General features: G+C 40.4%; 1 protein-coding gene across 15 annotated transcripts in view; it reads right to left on the bottom strand.

Moving 5' to 3' along the window:
• The window catches only part of ATP2B2 (ATPase plasma membrane Ca2+ transporting 2), a 355,474-nt gene that overhangs the window by 245,675 nt on the left and 89,005 nt on the right, over positions 1 to 20,794 (bottom strand). For all 15 annotated transcript variants that reach the window (XR_013391957.1, XM_077924827.1, XM_077924825.1 and 12 more), the window contains exon 2: positions 16,480 to 16,532. The gene's annotated coding sequence lies outside the window, so the exon portion shown is untranslated. The remainder of the gene's footprint in view (positions 1 to 16,479; positions 16,533 to 20,794) is intronic.

Here is a 20,794-nt window from a genome sequence, read left to right as displayed (position 1 = left end):
ACTGTTTGCTACTGGAAATTGCTAGTGCAATGCTGCAGAGCAATCTCTGGTGAAAGAAGAATTCTGTCCCTTACTGAGAGCAGCCAATATGCAAGAAGCAGAGAGTGTGTTGGCATGATGTGTTGCAAAAGCGCATGGCTGCTGACTGCCTGACAGTAGGGGTGGTTGGCTGACCAGCTACCATGCATTCATCAAGCTCTACCCAAGCTTTCTCCTTGTTAATAGAACAATGAACATGTATAAGAGCAACATTAAAGGTAAAGGGTAAAGGGACCCCTGACCATTAGGTCCAGTCGTGGCCGACTCTGGGGTTGCGGTGCTCATCTTGCTTTATTGGCAGAGGGAGCCAGTGTACAGCTTCCGGGTCATGTGGCCAGCATGACTAAGCTGCTTCTGGCGAACCAGAGCAGTGCACGGAAATGCCGTTTACCTTCCCACCGGAGCAGTACCTATTTATCTACTTGCACATTGACATGGTTTCGAACTGCTAGGTTGGCAGGAGAAGGGACCGAGCAACGGGAGCTCACCCCGTCGCGGGGATTCGAACCACCAACCTTCTGATCAGCAAGTCCTAGGCTCTGTGGTTTAACCCACAGCACCACCCACATCCCTTTAAGAGCAGCATACCTTGGCATTATTTGGAGAGTGTGGTGCATGCTTTGTTCACTTCCCATCCTCCACCTACACAGAGTACTTTAATAATTGTCTCCTGGCATTCGGGCATTGATGCACCCTCGTCTTATTTCTCCTCTGCAGTGACCCACTTTGCTCCTGCCTGGCTTCTGTCTCTGTCCTCATTTCTGTAAAGGTAGCACTCCGTTCCATTCTGGACACATTAGTCAGAAGAATGAACAATTTACATCTAAGTATGTTAGGAAAAGAGTGGTACCTCGTGCAATGTAATTAAAATGGAAAACAGAACAGCAATCTATCGTATTCCCTTCTGTCTGAATAGAAATAATGGAACACACATTTAAAGGGGCAAAAAAATCGACTTCATTTTATTTGTTTATTAACCTGTGTGTCACAGCTAAAGATTTAAAATGATTTAATTAATTCTGTTCCCCATGCTCTTTTCTGATGCAGAGAGGCCATTATATTTTCCAAGTTGCTTAACATTAAAAGAAAAATGCCGTCTATAGCAGGACAAGGAGAAACACTCAAGTGGCTTTTCAAAGGGACAACATCCTCAGTTAACATCCAGTCTTGCAATTACATGTAGGCAAATGCTAACACAGCAAAGTGAACCGACTGCAGAGGTTTAAGTAAACATCTGGACCAGCTCATGTGTGCAACAGCTCATGATGGTGGTCTTGACTACACAGTTATATATGAATCCAGGGCTGGTGCCAGGCGCTCAGTACAGTGACACTAATATATTTTTGGGACCCGCCTTTTTCTTGGGATTGTAACTTGTATATTCAATTTTTGTGATCCATCCTGGGGCATTAGGGTGAATGGCACTGAATTAATCATCATCATTCTCCCCATGCCAACTGCTTGCCCTGGAATCAGTGGACCCATGCCACCAACCCCTTGTCACATTACCTCCAAGAGAATGTGGCCCTCTGGAAGAATGTGGTTCCTCTTCCTTCCAGTAGACAAGTGTGAGCTAGATGAGATCAATAAATGGTTTGATATGAGTAAACTTATTGTTTGGAGAACAGCTTGGAATTCCGTGATCAGACTGAGAACTTGGGAATCAGTTTCTCAAACTCCATGTGCCCTCAATAGATTTTTATAGGGGGCTGATGACAGTGCTCAAGCAATACATCCTCAGAAGATGAATATGACTTTTGCAACACATTTTTTCCTATTCCAAACATCGGTATTGGTATCGTAAACAAAGAAGGACTAAGGAGGGGGAATGGATACTGTATACTGCAGAGAATATACAGCTTCATCGAACTATCCACTTGGGAAGCGCAATTCCTTCCTGTGTGAGACTTCACAGCTAATTCAAAACCCATTGAGTATGGAAAGATTAAGAGAGGTGGTACTGGATGAAAAGAAGACGGTGATGGTGGTAAAGCACAAATGAGAATTATTTAGTTGATAAAAATATCCTAGTAATGCACTGTAAAGAATGGGTTGCTGGTTTACTAAGGAACACTAAATAATGTAGTTGTGAGAAAATATTAAGCAAATGAAGTCCCTGCCCATGCTGATTTTCTTCCAACAATTCCCCATCCCAGCTAGCTTTCCAGTGTGATGCAGGATCGCCAAGTGTGGTTTGATGGGGAGGCTAAAAGAAAAGCACCATCCCTTTCACTACTGTGGGCTTCAATGGAAAGTCCTCAGAAGATTCAGAAGAGATAAAGAAAGTACTTCTTCACACAGCACATAGTTAAACAATGGATCTCATTCACACAGGAGGCAGTGATAGCCAGCAACTGAGGTAAACTCATGAAAGAGTGGGCTATTGGTGGCTACTAGCTCTGATGAGTATGCTCTGCCTCCGCAATTGAAGGCAGTAATGCTTCTGAATGCTAGTGTTTTGCTTTTTTAGGGGACTGGCCATAATATTCCAAGCCAGCACTACTTCTCCATTGCTGGCTGCAGACACTGCCATTCCTCTGCCGTCCCCACCCACCCAGAGAAGCGCAGGCACTGACTCCTCCAAGCCACCATCTGCACTAGCATGGGTATGTGGGGACAGCGAAAGTAGCAATGGCAGGAGGCCAGCAATGGAATAGAGCCACTGCCAGTTGCAGCACTCTGGGCTTCCTGACTCACTTCTGCAGTCACCACCTGCCCAGTGTAACACAGACAGAAGCACTTCCCCTCCATTCATCACTTGGTCTGGTCAGTAGCATACCTAGTGCTCCTTGCACCCTTGGCAAGGAGCTGTATTGGCAACCCCTCCCCCCAAGAAGACTTTACTGCAATAGCCACATTAGAATAATAATAATACCTTTATTGTCATTGTACAACCTGTGCACAATGAAATTAAATGAGCCTCCCCCCAAAAAAACACACTCAGTCTCGTTGCACTCTGTGCCACCTCGCAAGTCAATTTCGCTGTGTTGTTTTCCGTTCAACAGCATAACAGCCCACGGATAGAAGCTATTCTTTAGCCTGTTGGTACAGCTGACTGTATAGAAATTCCTATATTTTATGCGACCCAAGTACTCAAAGGGTCCGGAGCAAAGGCAAGACAAGGAGGAAGGGTGAAAAAAATTGCACACCTTTGTCCTACAGTGCAAGGAGGACAGGAAGCTCCTCCAGCATTTGTTCTCACCCGAACAATGGAGTTGTGTCACCACACACACATATATGTCATACACTCCATAGTCTCCACCCATCTACCTTCATACCGCCTTTTCCATTTCTTCTACCACTCAGCTCCCAGCTCTTGTTTAAACTCATGACCTTACAGAAATAACTGGGGATTGATTTCTGGGGTTATTTTTGCATGCATGCCCCGGGCCTGCTCCCTGGGGAGGGCCAGTTTCACCAACCCCTAGGTCCACCTCTGGGCTTGGTCAAGTGCAGCACTGGCATCCCACCGCCATCCCCTTCCTTCTCCCAGTGCTTCTGGACCCCACTCCTAGGTATCAATTGGCAGGAAGGCCCAGAAGAATTGAGAAGAGAGAGAATGGATGTAGCTGTGACTATAGCTGCCTCACCCAGAAATTCTGTAGTGGACAGTATGATGGGGGGGGGGGGCATTTTGCCAAATCTTTCCAGGTGCTGATGCCAGACCTGGTTTGGTTATCTGGATTTTTTGTTTTGTTTGCTATTTTTATGTTAGACTATACATTGTTTCAAAGATTTTATTACACTGTAGTTATTGTCCACTGGTGGTGGTGGTGATTATTATTTTTATTAATTTAATTTGTTGGCCGCCCTTCCCTCTAAGGTCCCAACAACAGAGCAGATGACAACAACATGAAAAACAGTTTAGAAACAAATTATGACCACAAATTTGTGGTTTATAATTTGTGTTTTAGCTGATGACCTATTATTAAAATTGTGGTTTGATTTTTGCCTACATTGTCATGTAAGGTGATTTCAAAATCTTTTAAATAAATAACGTAATTTTATCATTGTTGTTTATTAACTGTTCATTTCATCCTACTTAAGTGTTATTGATCCCCTCTGTGTAAGTCACAATTATTGTTATTGTTTTTATTGAAAGCTGCTTTGAGTATTCTTTAATAGAGAAGTTGCCTGTGAATATTTTATATAAAATAAAAAGTAGGACACAGCCATAAATGTGTGCAGCTTTGATAGAATGACCAACTTCTCACTGCTGAATAAATTTTAGGGAAAAGAAACATAGGACAGGCCTATAAAACCTCAACAAGATCTCTCCATTTTCTCTGGCTCAGAGCTTTATCAATTGTAGGTCAGGGCTTTATCAACTGTAATTCCCAAGATCTTTCCCAGCAGAAGGAAATTTAAATTTAATATATCCCAGGCTCCTTTCAAATTGTTCTTATATTCCTCAGCCTTACAAGAGAACCTATAATCTTCTATATGTCAGTGTAAGATGCTTTATTCTAGGAATAGCTTTACAATGCTATGAGCCCCCGCCACAGTCTTTCACAATACTACTACAAGAAACATCGCATAATACATTATTCTGGCCTCTGTAAGCTAAAACTTTCATATGGTAGTAGTAGTGCAGAGAGAGGCTTATAGGGAAATCCTTAATGTTTTAGGGAGCTTTGCATTTTTCAAACAAGGCTAGATAGCCCATGCATCCAAATCATTAGAATATCTCCTTTCTAGTCATACAAATTTCATTGAATTTCAATTTCATTGTTCTGCAAGGGACAATGACAATAAAGATATCATAATCGTAATCGTAATCAAATGAAAAATGTTGTATATACATACAACTAAAGAACGAACTGTTTAGTTTAATCTATTGATTTTTATTAACAAAGAAGACAGTAAACTAATTTTGTTTGAAGAAAGTATAGGGGGCATTCTTACCCGCTTGTACAAACCACTTGCAATGAATCCTAGAACAGCTGTACTTCTGTCCAGTTCACTTATACATACTGACTCACTGTGGCTATAACTGAATGACTGTTATGGTAGTCATGTGTCCTACTTTATGCAGAACAGTCCTCTATTTATGGAGCTGTCAGAGGAGAGTCCTCACTATTTGGAGAAATCTTCTGTGGGTAAAGAACTGTTCTGTTTGAAGAGAAAAAGCTATAAGAAAGGAGAACAGGGGCCTTGAATTTCATCATCAGAGTTCAGTGCATGGGCAACTAAGTGCTCCAGGAGGAGAGCATGATATTTAATGCTGCTGAGAGACCAAAGAGAATTAACAGGGTTGCATTCCCCCTGCTTTTTTCCTGACAAAAGTCATTGATTAGGGGGAGCAAGGCAGTTTCAACGTCAAAACCAGGGTTTCAAGCCAGATTGAAATTGCTCCACGTTATCTATTTCCTTCAAGTATGACCACCTTTTGGACCACCTTGCAAAAAAAGGTGACATTTGCAGCTGGCCTAACACTTCTGAGTCCAGAGGATCATTTCAAGGAAGGAGCATAATGCCACCTCATTTAAGGCTGCTAGCACTTCCTCAATCCCCACAACAAGGCATTACCCACACCCTGGCCTTGCCCAATCACTTCCGTTTGGCTAGCTTTTATTAGCCAAGAAGGGCCAGGGTCAAAAATCCATGTGATATGCCAAACTCCTTCAAGCAGCTTCTCCACATCCTTAGGCCACAACAATTGAAACCCAACTAGATGGTACTCTGGACACTTCCACAGAACTAGTGCTAACGGTGGGATCTAATTCCATACAGACATGAACAGTTTTATCCTTGAATTCCTGTGGTTACAGAGGAGAGAGACCAAGCCTATGTTTGATGCATGATAAGCCAAACCTTGGCCTTGCTGCCTTGCCATACTGTTTGAAGAGCAAAGTGGGTATGAGCTGCTCTCCAGGAGCTAGCATGCTTATGCAATTCTAGTAAGTCGTAGTTTGGTTTACCGCAACATGCAAATGACACCAGTGACCAGCCCAATAGAAGTATTGTGGCCATACAGGGCTCCTGGGAATCAAACTTAGGCTGATGTGGAAGTGTGTTTTCATTCTTTCTGAACGAGTTTATCTCCTGCCTGATATACGGCAATGAGAAAACTGTGATTACCTCGTTAAATCTCGAACTTAATCTGTTTATTTATCCTGCTTACTAAAGACAAATAGTAAAATGCTGAACTTTACCCACCTGTGTTCTAAATAAGCTCAAATGTCAATGGCTTATGAAATAATGGAATTTACTTATTATAAAACTTCGCTAAGCTTTCATTAGAGTGCCATAAAAAAGTATTTGTAAACATATATCAGGCAGTGCAAAGCAGCTCCCATGAAAATCAGTGGGAGCTATGTGCACACATCAATCATCTAATCTGTCTCTCACCGCTTTATTTATTAAAGGTATTTTAGTTTTAGAATTGCCTACATATTTTGTGCTGTTTTGCTGATACATGTGGTTGTTGTTTTTATGACAGCAATAAAGCAAATTAGCTATTAGCTTCTGAATATCTATTGAGTGACCTGTATAATACGATAACATTCATAGTAACTGGCACTGTATTTGTGCAGTTGAATTGTCAATGTTACATTACAATTCAGTTGGCACATAGAAGGAAAAAGAGGTTTTATGTTTATAACAGTAAAATGACCTAGAAGTACTTGAGAACAAATGACAGAGAGAGAAGACAACTGAAAACTGAATTGGTTGATTTCTTACTTCATGAAAAAAAGGGCCTTAAGGCAGGATGTCAGGGAGTAAAGGGGATCATTTGCAGAGTCTGTCATATAACATAAGTAATAATGTAGATGACACTGAACAGCTTGAGGCATGTGAAGCAAAGGTTTGTACTGCTGACCTCAGGTGTTTCATACTGCATACCTCACCTTTGAGATCCACTGCAAGTATATGGGGCAGAGGTGTGTTGACTTAATTACTACATTATGTACCGCTAACACACAAACCATCAATAGGCACACCCACAGTGGGGGAATGAAGTTGAGGCATGAGGACTGCAAATGCATCCCTCATTGTATAAGGCTCTGGAGGGTGCTACAGGATGCCTATGGCGTAGTGAATTGAGCAGAACATAAGGTGAGAGGCAGGGCTGCCAAATTTTTGTCTTCTGCCTGCAAGGCTGTGGTTGAGGGAGAAGCAAGATCTGTTGAGGTGTTAATGCTGGGACCCTCGGTCTTAGACTCAGGTTGTATATAAGTGTACATAAAAAACCATATATATTTAAGACACCACAGTCCCTCCTGAACTTCATTCCAAGGAAACCAAACCCTGAGTAAGAACTAGGACCCTTGGAATCTCTAATTACTCAGAGTTGGCAGTAACAATATTATTACTGATAGTTCAAAGGCTCTACAGAAAGAACTAGGTTGCAATGTTCCAGACGTAGAGGGCTGAAGGCAACATCATCCTTGGGGTGCACAGAAAGTTGCCTAGGGGAGGGATAGAATTGGCAAATTTGTCTCCTTCCATCATTGGAAACACTGTGTGAATAGTTTCAGGTGCAAGAATTCATAATCCTAACACTATTTATTTAATTTATTTTCCAAATTGTCATCCATAATAAATATTAAAAAATTATATAAGTAAAAAAATTGGCACAGGGAAAGAAAGACTAGGAGAAAACTATTAGCAATAGCTATCCCCTCATATTCTTTTAGCCAACTGGTTTGCTCAAGAAAAAGCCAGAGTTCTGTGTTAGCAGACTCCCAGCAAAGTTATTTCTAAATAAATTTGTTCATCAGTCAAGTAAAGGAGAAAAAAATCTTGTTCTAAAAACAGGTTAAACCCTTTTTAAGTAGATGCCTAAAGGGAATATGTGCCTTAAAAAACTCAAAGTAGGCTTCTCTCTTCTCCCTGTGTTGCTTGGCTACTCTGTAGATAAAGTGGAGAAACTGAGACATAAGCAGTTGAGGGTCACCTCACAGACTTTTTGGCTTTCCATCTGCTCACCTGACCTTGCTTCCCTCCCACAATGTTTCTCCACGGTATGTGACCTGTTAAGATTCCTCTATGCTGTGAGTTCTGAAGGGACCATATGGTCCTAACTATCTGGTTAACATTCTGACAAGCTGCCATTTATTTTTTAAAATAAAGTAGGTATTAATTCTATAATGCTCCAATAACTCTTTCATCTTGCTTTCATATATATTCATAATACATATGCAGTGTGTCACATTCAGAAAACTCTCTTTCTGTGTTGAATTCCTACTTTGCATATACGGTAAATAGAGCACCATTCATATTCCCATTCCCACATAAGACTTTTTGATTGTTCACACTGGTTTTGACCACTTTCTTAACTTAAGAGACTAAGTAGACTATACATAGTTGTGTGAACGATTTTTTAAAAACAGAAAACAAGCACAAAGAGCTGAACCAGAGTGTGACCGCAGCGAAAAACAAATTCAGACTGGTCTCCTATGCTTGTTATTTTCTTTTTAAAAGTCTATTGTGTAATTGCTATTTCATGAATGGCATATCATTCCAATCAATTTCTCTGGGGCTGATAACAAGTAGAGTCACAACACTGGGTGGGAGGTAGCACATATGATAATAAGTGCAACTTTGAAACTTTAAATACACATTTTAAAATAAATGGAAACAGTATCAGCTGGAGACAAATAATGATCACGATCACTGTAGTGGGTATGGGAAATTTTACCCTTTCCATTCCCCTGAACATCTAGGGGGAAATTCTCTTCTAATGCTGCTATTTACACTGGGATGAAATCAGAAGTGCTATCCCAACCTTTACAATATCCTTTGTATGTTTAAATCAGCACAGATACACAACCATCTCTTATCGTTTACCAAAAATCAGGAAATGCATTATTAATTATTACCACAGTTATTGCCATAAGGTGTGAGACAGCTCCCTGCATTTTGTGTGAGTGGTAGAGTGTGGTGATGTCCAGATAAGTCCCAGGGACAGGTACCTCATGAAGCCCATCCTCTACCTTGCCACAAACAGCACTGCACTGTCCAAGTGCACAGATTGCTTCTGATGAAACTGCATGGATGTTGCAGCAGAAGTATGGCAATAACTTTGTGGAAAGCTGCTAAGGAGAAGCCCAAGTTCATCCACAGTCAGAACACTTAAAACAAGAATCAAACTGCTGTTGGTTGGTTTTGCTTCTGCAACATTGACCTTTGCTTCAGTGTTTTGTTGTTCTATGTTCTATGTATACAGACTGCAGAATCCAGTTGACTGGAAAACAATCTCAAGCCTTATATTCCTGAAGCATCTTTTCCTTCAGGCCTTTGAGAGTTTAAGGTTTGCTGGAGGGCAACAACCAGTATGCTGTCACTGCTGTGCTGATCTTGGTTATGACTGTATGTTATGTTATGTTATGTTATGTTATGTTATGTTATGTTATGTTATGTTATGTTATGTTATGTTATGTTATGATGTTATGTTATGTTATGTTATGTTATGTTATGTTATGTTATGTTGTTATGTGTTGTGTTGTGATGTGATGTGATGTGATGTGATGTGATGTTATGATGTTATGTTATGTAATGTTATGTTATGTTATGTTATGTTATGTTATGTTATGTTATGTTATGTTATGTTATGTTATGTTATGTTATGTTATGTTATGTTATGTTATGTTGTTATGTTATTTGATTTGTTTGGGTGGAATTCCATCAGTGCACTGCACAATCTCCCCTCCCCTCCCTCTGCACACTGTTCTCAGGATACTCCCAACCATCCTGAGCCAGTCATGGGGGGAGGATGGGGCAAGCCCTGTCACACTAGCAGCACTCACTGTAATGGCTCCTCCTAGCACAACTATTTAGTAGACTCTGTCCCAATATATTTCATTATTTGTTTTGTGATATGCTTGCTTTTATTTCATTTTATTTCATTGTTTTATAAACAAACAAGGGATCTAAATAGATGAAGGGTGATTTAAATATGCAATAATAAAATTAACAACAACAATAAAATAATAATAATAATAACTTTAAGATAACCCTAACAAAATAGTGGTCCTGTGCAACATGTCTAATTTTAAGCCAAGTCATGAAACAATGGCAAGCCTTAATTGTTATATTATGGAGGGGAAGTATGTTTTATTGTTTTCCTACATCAGACACATAAATTGCAGTCAGTTTTTCAAGACTACACCTAATTGAAATTACATTACAGCAAATTAAAAGTAAAGGAAATGACTTTGGATAATGAGAATCTACTAATTCCATAAATCATAATTCGGAAGATGAATTATAACACCTGGTCGAGTTTGGAAAATAACAAATCTATTAAAATTAATGAGATGTTAAAATGCCAACTAATACTTTCCTTTCAGAGCTGTCCAGTTTGGTATTCACAGTTGTTGCTGCTGTACCCTCAGAGAACAGACTATAAACCCATAATAAAGTGGTGTCTTTTATCAGAACCACCTCTCTTGCAACTGGTTATCTACTAGGGTTTGATAATTAATAGTACATTATTTTACTGTATCCTGTGATAGAGAAGGGGATGTTGTTGCTGTTTGGTTTCCTTTAATGTTTGGGATTTTTGAAGGGTCAAGTAACCTTAGTTACTGGTTAAAAAAAGAAAAGAATGATCATACAAATTTGTGTTGAACTGTATTGAAGCTCACAGCACAAATGTTGGTCATATTTAATTATAAATAAAAATTTCTCAACATTATTGGAGGTTTTGCATTATTTACATGAAGTACGGTGTCCAAACCACTTTAATCTGAACAATCTCAAACTAGGGTTGCTAAAGTTCAAAAAGTAAAAACCATGACACCCCAAAAGTTGTTGGGCTTTTTTCAATTGACTTGCCTAAGATACAGGACAAATTTTGGAAATTCCCCCCAGATGTCAATTCCGCCTTTGAAATCCCAGTAATGTCCAAGAAATTCCGGACGTACGGCAGCCCTATCTCAAACACATATTGTTGTTGTTTAGTCGTTTAGTCGTGTCCGACTCTTCGTGACCCCATGGACCAGAGCACGCCAGGCACCTCTGTCCTCCACTACCTCCCGCAGTTTGGTCAAACTCATGCTGGTAACCTCAAAAACGCTATCCAACCATCTCGTCCTCTGTCGCCCCCTTCTCCTTGTGCCCTCCATCTTTCCCAGCATCAGTGTCTTCTCCAGGGAGTCTTCTCTTCTCATGAGGTGGCCAAAGTACTGGAGCCTCAGCTTCACGATCTGTCCTTCCAGTGAGCACTCAGGTCTGATTTCCTTAAGAATGGATGCATTTGATCTTCTTGCCGTCCATGGGACTCTCAAGAGTCTTCTCCAGCACCATAATTCAAAAGCATCAATTCTTCGGCGATCAGCCTTCTTTATGGTCCAGCTCTCACTTCCATACATCACTACTGGGAAGACCATGGCTTTAACTATACGGACCTTTGTTGGCAAGGTGACATCTCTACTTCTCAAGATGCTGTCTAGGCCTGTCATTGCCCTTCTCCCAAGAAGCAGGCGTCTTTTAATTTCGTGGCTGCTGTCACCATCTGCAGTGATCATGGCGCCCAAGAAAATAAAATCTCTCACTGCCTCCATTTCTTCCCCTTCTATTTGCCAGGAGGTGATGGGACCAGTGGCCATGATCTTCGTTTTTTTGATGTTGAGCTTCAGACCATATTTTGCGCTCTCCTCTTTCACCCTCATTAAAAGGTTCTTTAATTCCTCCTCACATATTAGACATGAGAAAATGCTCACCAGAAGTCTTTTACTTCAACTACTTCAGTCTGGTCTCCAGAGCCCTTGAGCTTTATGTAAAACCTAGACTAGAAAACATAAAACACAGACCAGAAGTATGCCCCTAATTTTGGGGATCTCACACAATTCTTGGAGGTTCTTGTTTAGTGGTATCAGTTTACCTTAATGACCTACTGCCAACCATTTAACTTTTGGTAAATATGCTCCCATTTTAAAAAAATAAAATCCAAAATAACATTCTAAGTTTCTATCCACTGATTGAAAATGTTGGGAAATAAAAATCTGCTGAGTTTTCAAAAAAAAACACACCACTACCCATAGTGAACAGTAAATACACACAAGTTTGCATTTCTCCGCTGTCTGGAAGATGGTTAGAATTTAAATATGCAGCCTTATGATTGGTAATTTCTAGAAGCCAATAAAGCTATACCCATGCATAGATAATTACATTCAGCATTTCACATTGTTGAAGTATACTAGTTTGCATTTTGCAATGCAGCTTGTCTTTTCAACACTGAAGAACAGCCACAGTAGAAATTTGCAGAAAACATAGAACCTTGAGTGTGATCTGTTTCCACACCACCATGTTTTGTTGGATCTCAGCCACTGGAAATCCCCTGAAATGTCTCAGTTGTGGGAGCATGTGTCCTTGGCATCATAATTTGTGAAATGTAATGAGGAGGAGAACAATGCTTTCAACTATTGTGATCTGATTATGCAGAAAACTAATTCTCTGGTTTAGAATTGCCTTTGAGCAAAATAGCATTTTCTTTGCCAGGCACCTAATACTGCTTTTTAGTTGATTTTTTACCCCTCCTTTTAAAAACTATTACAGACAAATTGGCAAGATAAAATGAATTATCCCTTCAGTCTCAATCTGAATAATAGCCTAGTAAAGTTTATTTGGTTCTGCATTCCAGTCTTGGAAATGAAGAAGACAAGCATGAATTAAGCTGGCAGCATTATTGCCTCTTGCTTCTTACATCCCATAAATGACCTGCATAAGAAAAACATTGAGAATGCCACCATTTTTTTATAGCAAAAACTGAGTAAAACTAATTGTATCGACCTGGCTGACCTTTCACAGAGGCCTGATCAGCTAGGGCTCTCTGGATTGTTGTTGAACCACATCTAAAGGGCACCAGGTTGGAGCAGATGGTGACATGTTAACATTTTCCTCTTGTCTTTCATGAAGAATCAATTTTTAATTCCTTTCTGTTATCCTTTGTTCTCATTGCTTGCTATTTATAACTCTTATCTGTGCTTTTTCTGGGGGGGGGGGGCGCATACCCCTAAACATTTTGTGAATCTAAGTTTGGCCTCATTGAGGGGCAGTATCTTAATATGAGTAGGAAAATGAGAGTGCCCCTAAACACTTTTTTTAAAAGAAACAAAGCACTGGCTCTTATTCTGAAAACCTGTTTTTATTTCTGTCCTTCTTTCTAAACTCTTTCGTGAACTGAGAGTGCCTAGCTGAACAACCTTCTTCCATCTCCTGGCTTCCCTCTGATTGCTGCTTCTCCCACCTTGGTCCACTGTAGCTGGAATCTAGTCATGGAATCAACATATCAAAGAAACCCAATAAATTCCCTTTATCTCCAACAACCTAACTTTCCTTAGTATATTATTTTCTCAGAAGGCATGCACTTCCACAAATGGTTGGCTGCAGTGGGAGAGAAAAGTTGTTTCTGTCCCAGGGTAAGAACCTGTTGGTGGAACAGGTGGAACACCCTGCCAGGTGACCAACATGAGGGGAGTGTGTATACCCTGAGTAAGAAATAAGTGTGGCTTGATTTGTGGTGTTCGTTTGTTTTCCAAAGGATTAACTGGCATTCCTAATACAAAGCTGTGTGGTTGTTGGCCATTTTATGACTTTACTCATTTATATTGTTTTGCTTGTTTTGTTTTGTTTATTGTGTATTTAGTGCATATTTATTTTGTATTAATAAGCCTTTCATCCCTTTGGGGGCCTTTGGGACAAAAGATAGCATACAAATAAAGCGTAACCTAGTGTAATATTTTTTGTTATACTATTACTGCCTCTAGCTGCTAATGGAAATGGTGTGATTCGGTGTCGTGTCTTCCTACCTAAATGGGCCGATGGAAAGTACATCAAGGAATTTCACTAAATAAGTCTATTAATTACCCTGACAGTCTCATGTGGAGTTTCCAATGGCTGACTGAACTTAAAGTGAACCAGTGAAGAAGATTAAAAGATCACGGCTGGCCTTAAAACCTTGGCCTTCCCCTTGCCCCTCCCCAATCCTAGCAATCCTTATCCTGTCATCCAGGAAAAGCTGTTTACTGTCTACAATCTTCACAGAAAGAGGTCAATGACTAGCATATATAGGGTTGCTATTCCTGGCCAGCACTCTGGCACAAATTCATCACACCAGTAAAGGAAAGAAGATGACATTGCAGCAGTCCAATTATTCAATGTGATAAAGGGCACAATATTGTTTTATTCTTAGATGCCAAAAGTCAACTCACAATTTATATGGCAAATGAATTTCTGCTTGTCGGCTGTGCATCTTCCAGCAAAAGCCATGGGCCAAATTCAACTAACAAGGCCCATTAGTAGAAGCCCACACAAGGTCTTCCACTAGCACAATGGGGCTTTCCCTCTTCACCTTCCACTGCATACCCACGCTGCCCCCCCAAAAAAAGCCCAGAATAGCACATAAAGGGGAGGAGATGGAGAATCATTCCATCTGGCAAGCTGAAATGCTTGCATTGAATGAACAAATTGCTGACTGGAGCTGGTTACTAGAAGAACAGCTCTTTATTACAACAGCTCCACTGGCTACTGGTCCCTTTCTGGGCAGAAATCAAAGTGCTGGTTATGACATATAAAGCCTTATATGGCTTGGGTCCAGGCTATTTGAAGATTGGAAGATTTGGGTCCAGGCTATATGAGCCTACCCAGGCCTTAATATCTTCAGGTGGGCTTTGGTCCCACCACCTTCAAAGGCACATCTGGAGAGGACAGTGAGCATAGTGGCTGCCCCAGATTGTGGAACTCCCTTTCACAGGAAACTAAGATGACCCTTTCTCTTAAGGCAAGGCTTTGGCCACTAACTGACTGTTGGGGCAATCTTCAGAGGCTGGGTGTTGTACTTGGGGGGGGGGGTTGTGTGGTGTGTGTGCGCGCACACGCGCTTTTAAATTGTTTTCAGTGTTTTCAGTGCTATTTTTAAAATGGTTACTGATTTAATTTTTACACACACACACACACACACACACACACACACACACACACACTGACTGCATGTGTCTATTTAAGTATAAATGTTATTTCCATTTATTGAAAAGGTGTTCAGTCTCTCCTATTCCAGTAATAAATTTAACCAGATACAGATTCATGTCATGCTCCGTTCACTCTCTGCAACCCGCCCCCCAGTGTGTGCATGCCCTGGGTACTGGCTAACCACGCTACACCCTTCGGAGCCCTCTTGGTAGTTCCACCACCCTCAGAGGTTCTGGGGTAATGACCTGGGACAGGGCATTCTTCATGGCAGCCCCTAAATTGTGGAATTCCCTGCCACCGAAGTGCATTTCATGCCTCCATTGTACAATTTCATCATATGCTGGCACCACACTTCTTTGCAATTGACATCTTGTAAATATAATAATGATAACCATGATTCCATACTTTTCTTCCCCATTTAATCTGGATTTACCATTTCCACATGGTTTCAGTTTTTTAGTTATTGGATTTTGCACAGAGATGGTAAATTGGGATCACATTGAAAAAAAGAATACAGTGGTACCTCGGGTTACATACACTTCAGTTTACAGACGCTTCAGGTTACAAACTCCGCTAACCCATAAATAGTACCTCGGATTAAGAACTTTGCTTCATGATGAGAACAGAAATCATGCTCCGGCGGCACGGCGGCAGCGGGAGGCCCCGTTAGCTAAAGTGGTGCTTCAGGTTAAGAACAGTTTCAGGTTAAGAACGGACCTCTGGAACAAATTAAGTTCTTAACCCGAGGTACCACTGTATTGGGCATCAACATTTTTGATGAAGGTAATGTCATATAAACACTACATGAAATTTGCATTCTATAGCAGCACTGTCCACAGTAAGCTGCCATGTGGAAGTGCCTCCACCCCCCCACCCCCCGATCTCTTGTTCCCCTTAATGATCCTTTGCACTGCTTCATTGCATTCACAAAGGTGGGAGAGAGAGATAAAGCAGAGTGACCTGTGTGCAAGCACGGGGGACGGGTGATAGACAGCTCTATTAAGCCTATGAGACTCCTTTGTGTGCATAAACTGTGTATGAAACAGATTGGTTTAGGCCCCACTCCCATGTCAAGGCAGTTTATGATATCAGTATACTAATAGTGCACATTTAATATGTTTTTGAACTTGAACATTGCAGCAATACAAGAATAACTTTTTTATTAATTAAATTGGTTGTTCAGCATTCAGCATGAGCTAACAGGATGAAAAGAATGCAATAGAATGCAACATTCAAAACAATTAAAACAACAAAAGGACAGAAAAACATATCCAAGGTGGCACCAGAGAAGCTCCTCTTTGGCAATGGCATTCCAAATATATGGTACTACAGCCAAAAAAAGCACCAAGATATACTTAATTGGATGTACTTAAGCTGGGAAGTATCAGTCTCAGATATTCTTCAAGTGGTTTCGAGGGATTATTTAAATGATAAACTGCACTCAATGAGCATAATGAGCATAATTAATGAATGTAAGCAATGACATCAAGGCCATGAAACATGCTGAAGAAATAGAAAATTTACCATAAGCATGTAATCCAATGGTTGCCTGGTATTCATACAATGGTATGCGGGTCCTAAAGTAAAATATAAACAAACAAGTTGTAGTCTCTGATAATGACAAATTGCTATTTTAACACTGCAAGTTTCAGAGCAAAGAAAATTCAGGAAACATATTGGAAGCAGCAGCAGTAACAAGAACAGCCTTCAAATATATCTAGGTCAAAGATCTAGAAATATTTCTCATTTATAGAGCACAGATACTGAAATATTGAATATCATGAGCTTCCCCCAACCCCAGTATTTGTAAAATCTGCCTCACACTGAGTTTTCCTGGATTTCACTCTGTCCCATTCTTTCTCATTTCATAAGGAGCACAAGATTGAGTTAGGGGATCCTCTGGCACAAATTTGGGAGTGCATGGGGGGAGGAGGAAGTCCCACTGTGGAAGTAAAATGCTGCTTGTGCAGCATTACCTAGAGCTGTTAAACCACAGTACAGTGGTACCTCGGGTTAAGTACTGAATTCATTCCGGTGGTCCATTCTTAACCTGAAACTGTTCTTAACCTGAAGCACCACTTTAGCTAATGGAGCCTCCTGCTGCTGCCGCGCCGCCAGAGCACGATTTCTGTTCTCATCCTGAAGCAAAGTTCTTAACCCAAGGTACTATTTCTGGGTTAGCGGAGTGTGTAACCTGAAGCGTATGTAACCCGAGGTACCACTGTACTTCACTTTAAAAAGGATGTAGGTTTGCAAGAGTCACTACCTGTACAATACAATACAGCCTGTTTCCAAAGCATTGGAAAGTTACTGCTATTTCAGTTTATTTTCTGGTTTCAAGTAACATTTAATCTAAACTGAGTTAATCAAAAATTTTGTAATTGTCATTTAAAAAAAATAGCCAGTGAAAATTTGTTGCGCTTCAGTTGTTAAGATTAGACCATTTAAACCTTTGGTTGCAGACATTCAGAATGCCTTTCAGCACCTAATGACAGTTGGCAGAAAGCATGAATAATTAGGCATGTGTTGGTGATCAGACACCTTGCAGGAGAAAACAAAAGTTATTGATTTCCTTTTTCAGATGGTTTTGCTGACTATGTGGATTTACATAATTCCAAGTAAAGTTATGGTACAACACCTAAAAAATAAACTATAAATATGATGATTTGGGCACCATCTCAAAATAGCAGCAGTGCATTGCAATATGATAGTGAGTTGCTGTAGAGACAAATGATCAGCATACAAATAGCCTGATTATGGGAGCAGAAGGAATAATCGCTGATTGGCGATTTAGAGCAGAGGAAGACTGATTATACTGAAATGGAAAACTGACAAACCAAAAACTTATTTCTACCTTCTCTGTTCTGTGTTTGGTAAAATAACAGTTCAGAGAGAGAGAGGGAACTTGTTGAAGGCTTATTGGAAAAGGAAGGTCTTCAATAGACAGCAGAAAGGCAGTATAGATAGTGTCTGTCTGATACATAACAGAAAGGAGTTCCAAAGGGTATGTGCCAGCACACTAAAGTCTGATTCCTACATCACACAGAACGATGACAAGTTATGCATCCGCCAGCAGCCCTGATGAGTTGACATCTGCCAGAGGCCCTCACCCTGCAAAGCACTGTGAGCAACTGGACAGATGATAAGTCCTTAACACTTCAAATATTCTTCACAGATTCTTAAACAAGCAGCAGCACATACGTATGTGAATTGTTTTCCCAGTGTTGTTTAGAATATGCAAATTTGAGTCTCTGCAAGGAAATGCGTTCTCAGCTCTGGACAGCTGTGGGGAACAAAGAACAACCTCTCCACACAAACACACATATTTGCTAAGAGTGTCTTGAGCCATATAAGAAGGCCATTCTGCTGGTTCTTTCCAGACTTGTCCCATCTTGCTTCTAAGCTGAAATTTACTTCTGCCAGTTTACCACCAAACTTTTGCAATCTGCTCCAGTTTTAATGGTTAGGACTGCTTTCTGCAGTTTCTGCTTTTTGCAAATTTTAATTTGACCTTAGATCTTCCACTCCTCTTTTCTTTCTTTGTTGGCTTGGATGTGGGTGTCCTTGAGTTTAATGGAATAAATGCCATGTCTTCATCCTTTTCAGATAGAAAACTACCTATTAAACTTATTTTAAATGTGTGTTGTTGTTTTTAAAAAATGTTTTTGTTCTGACTGTAAAATACTAAAATGCTAAAATAAGGTGCATGGAACGTTATGAAAGCTACTTCACTTAGACCATTTTTAAAACAACTACACTTTATTCAAACATTTGCATTGCTGTGTCAGGGAATTTATTTTCAATACTAAAAGAGCCACAATCATTAAGAACCCCTTAAACACTTTTGAATATGAGCTACAAAATGTTTCCAATCTCAGTTTTTCAATTGCACAATCTTAAATCCTGCCATACTGATAATGCTGCTGTCTTGTTATTTCAGTTCTTTTTAGCTCTACACCCAACAGCCAAAGAAAAAAAATGTGTAAGCATAAATGTACTTATAATTCCTAAAATATACTCAAGGTGCTGTTACCAAGAGAATATCTTCCTCCAATATACATAAATATCCAAATGCCAAGCTGGGGATGGGAAATAACTTGCTTTGTTTATTATCCTGCAGGCATAGAAAAATACTGCTATATACACAGTCAATATTGGAACAATATTTATGTCAGCTCTGATGTTTCAAATAGAAAATAAATTATGTTCTGAGAAAATCTTCTAAAACTCTTGAAATGAATCTGCATATACCCTTAATAAAGAAACTGAATAATGGTTCCACACTGAAAATTACTAAGTGGAAAGGGCCTGATTTAAACACTACCTTGGTAGCAGCTCTCCCCACTGTAGAAGTGACTGTGTAAACATTCATCACATGGATTGGTAGATTTTGTGGATAATTCTGGTGATCACAGTTCCACATGAAATACTACCTTCTCCCAAATGAAGCTTCCTATCAATTAAAATCTTAAGAGAACCATCTGCTGTTGGAAGGCTTTCTCTGTAGTAGCACCAAGTTATGAAATCCCTACCTAAGAATGTCCACCTAACACCCTCACCTAACACCCTTCGTGCCATTTTTAAGATGCCAAGTAAAGTCCATCCTGATTGCTCAGTCTTTTAATGGCATTTTATGGTTTTTGTGATAATTGGCCTCTCTCTTTTAATTGCTGATAGCTTAATGGATTTTTAGTCATTGGCTCACTTTGTCAATATGCTGTTTTATGTAGGGGTGGGGAGCCCCCCCCCCCCCCGGAAAATGTGTAGGGCCTGAACAGTGCAAAATGGGTGGGGCCAAAACCCAAAGTTGGTGGGCCTCAACAAGATGTCAGTTGCATCTCTCTGCACCAGGACATAAATAAAAAGAACCAAGTCCTGAAGCTTTCAAAGGCAAAGAAACACAGGAATGTTTCAGTGCTTCTGTTTCCATATGGGCATTGAGAAAAGGTACTATTCCCAATCTTCTCTGTTCCACAAATTAAGTAGAAATCCTGGCGCTAGGCTTTCCTGCAACCAGAGTCTCCTGGCATCCTTGCTACAATCAAGGAATGGATCATTACAATGCCCCTCACCATAAAATCTGGAAATTCTCTGATTTTTGGCCAGCTCTCTAGGGCATTGCTGGTCAGGAAACCTGGGCTATAGAAGGACACATAAAGGCTTTTGGAATTGTCCAATGCTCTAAGGATCATGAGATGCTAGGGATGTGGGTGGCGCTGTGGTCTAAACCACCTCTTGGGCTTGTTGATCAGAAGGTCGGTAGTTCGAATCCGCGTGACGGGGTGAGCTCCTGTTGCTCTGTCCCAGCTTCTGCCAACCTAGCAGATCAAAAACATACAAGTAGATAAATAAGTATCGCTGAGGCGGGAAGGTAATGGCATTTCTGTATGCTCTGGCTTCTGTCATGTTCCATTGCACCAGATGCGGTTTAGTTATGCTGGCCACATGACCCAGAAAGCTGTCTGGCTTCCTTGGCCTGAAAAGCGAGATGAGCAGAACACCCCATAGTCACCTTTGACTGGACTTAACCATCCGGGGGTCCTTTACCTTTTACCATGAGATGCTGTGCCCTACCTTCTCCCCCACCTTGCACTCTACTCAGTCTTCATTCCAGTGGCAGTGGAAGAGCAACCTGCATAGTGAATTCTCATTTTAATTCTCAAGAATTTATTACATCAGGGTTTGGTTGTTGCTGCATTTTAAAAACGCTGTACTGCTTTGTTCAGCACTGTGTGATCCTAATAGAAAATGTTTACTTCTGTTCTTTTAATAAAAATGTTTAGGATTCTAGTATTAGTAATTATAGCATTATAAAACAAAGCTGACAGCTGCCATGTTA

Source organism: Podarcis muralis, chromosome 2 (genome assembly GCF_964188315.1).
Source record: "Podarcis muralis chromosome 2, rPodMur119.hap1.1, whole genome shotgun sequence".
Lineage (NCBI taxonomy): Eukaryota > Metazoa > Chordata > Lepidosauria > Squamata > Lacertidae > Podarcis > Podarcis muralis.
This window is presented reverse-complemented; position numbering and strand designations above follow the sequence as displayed.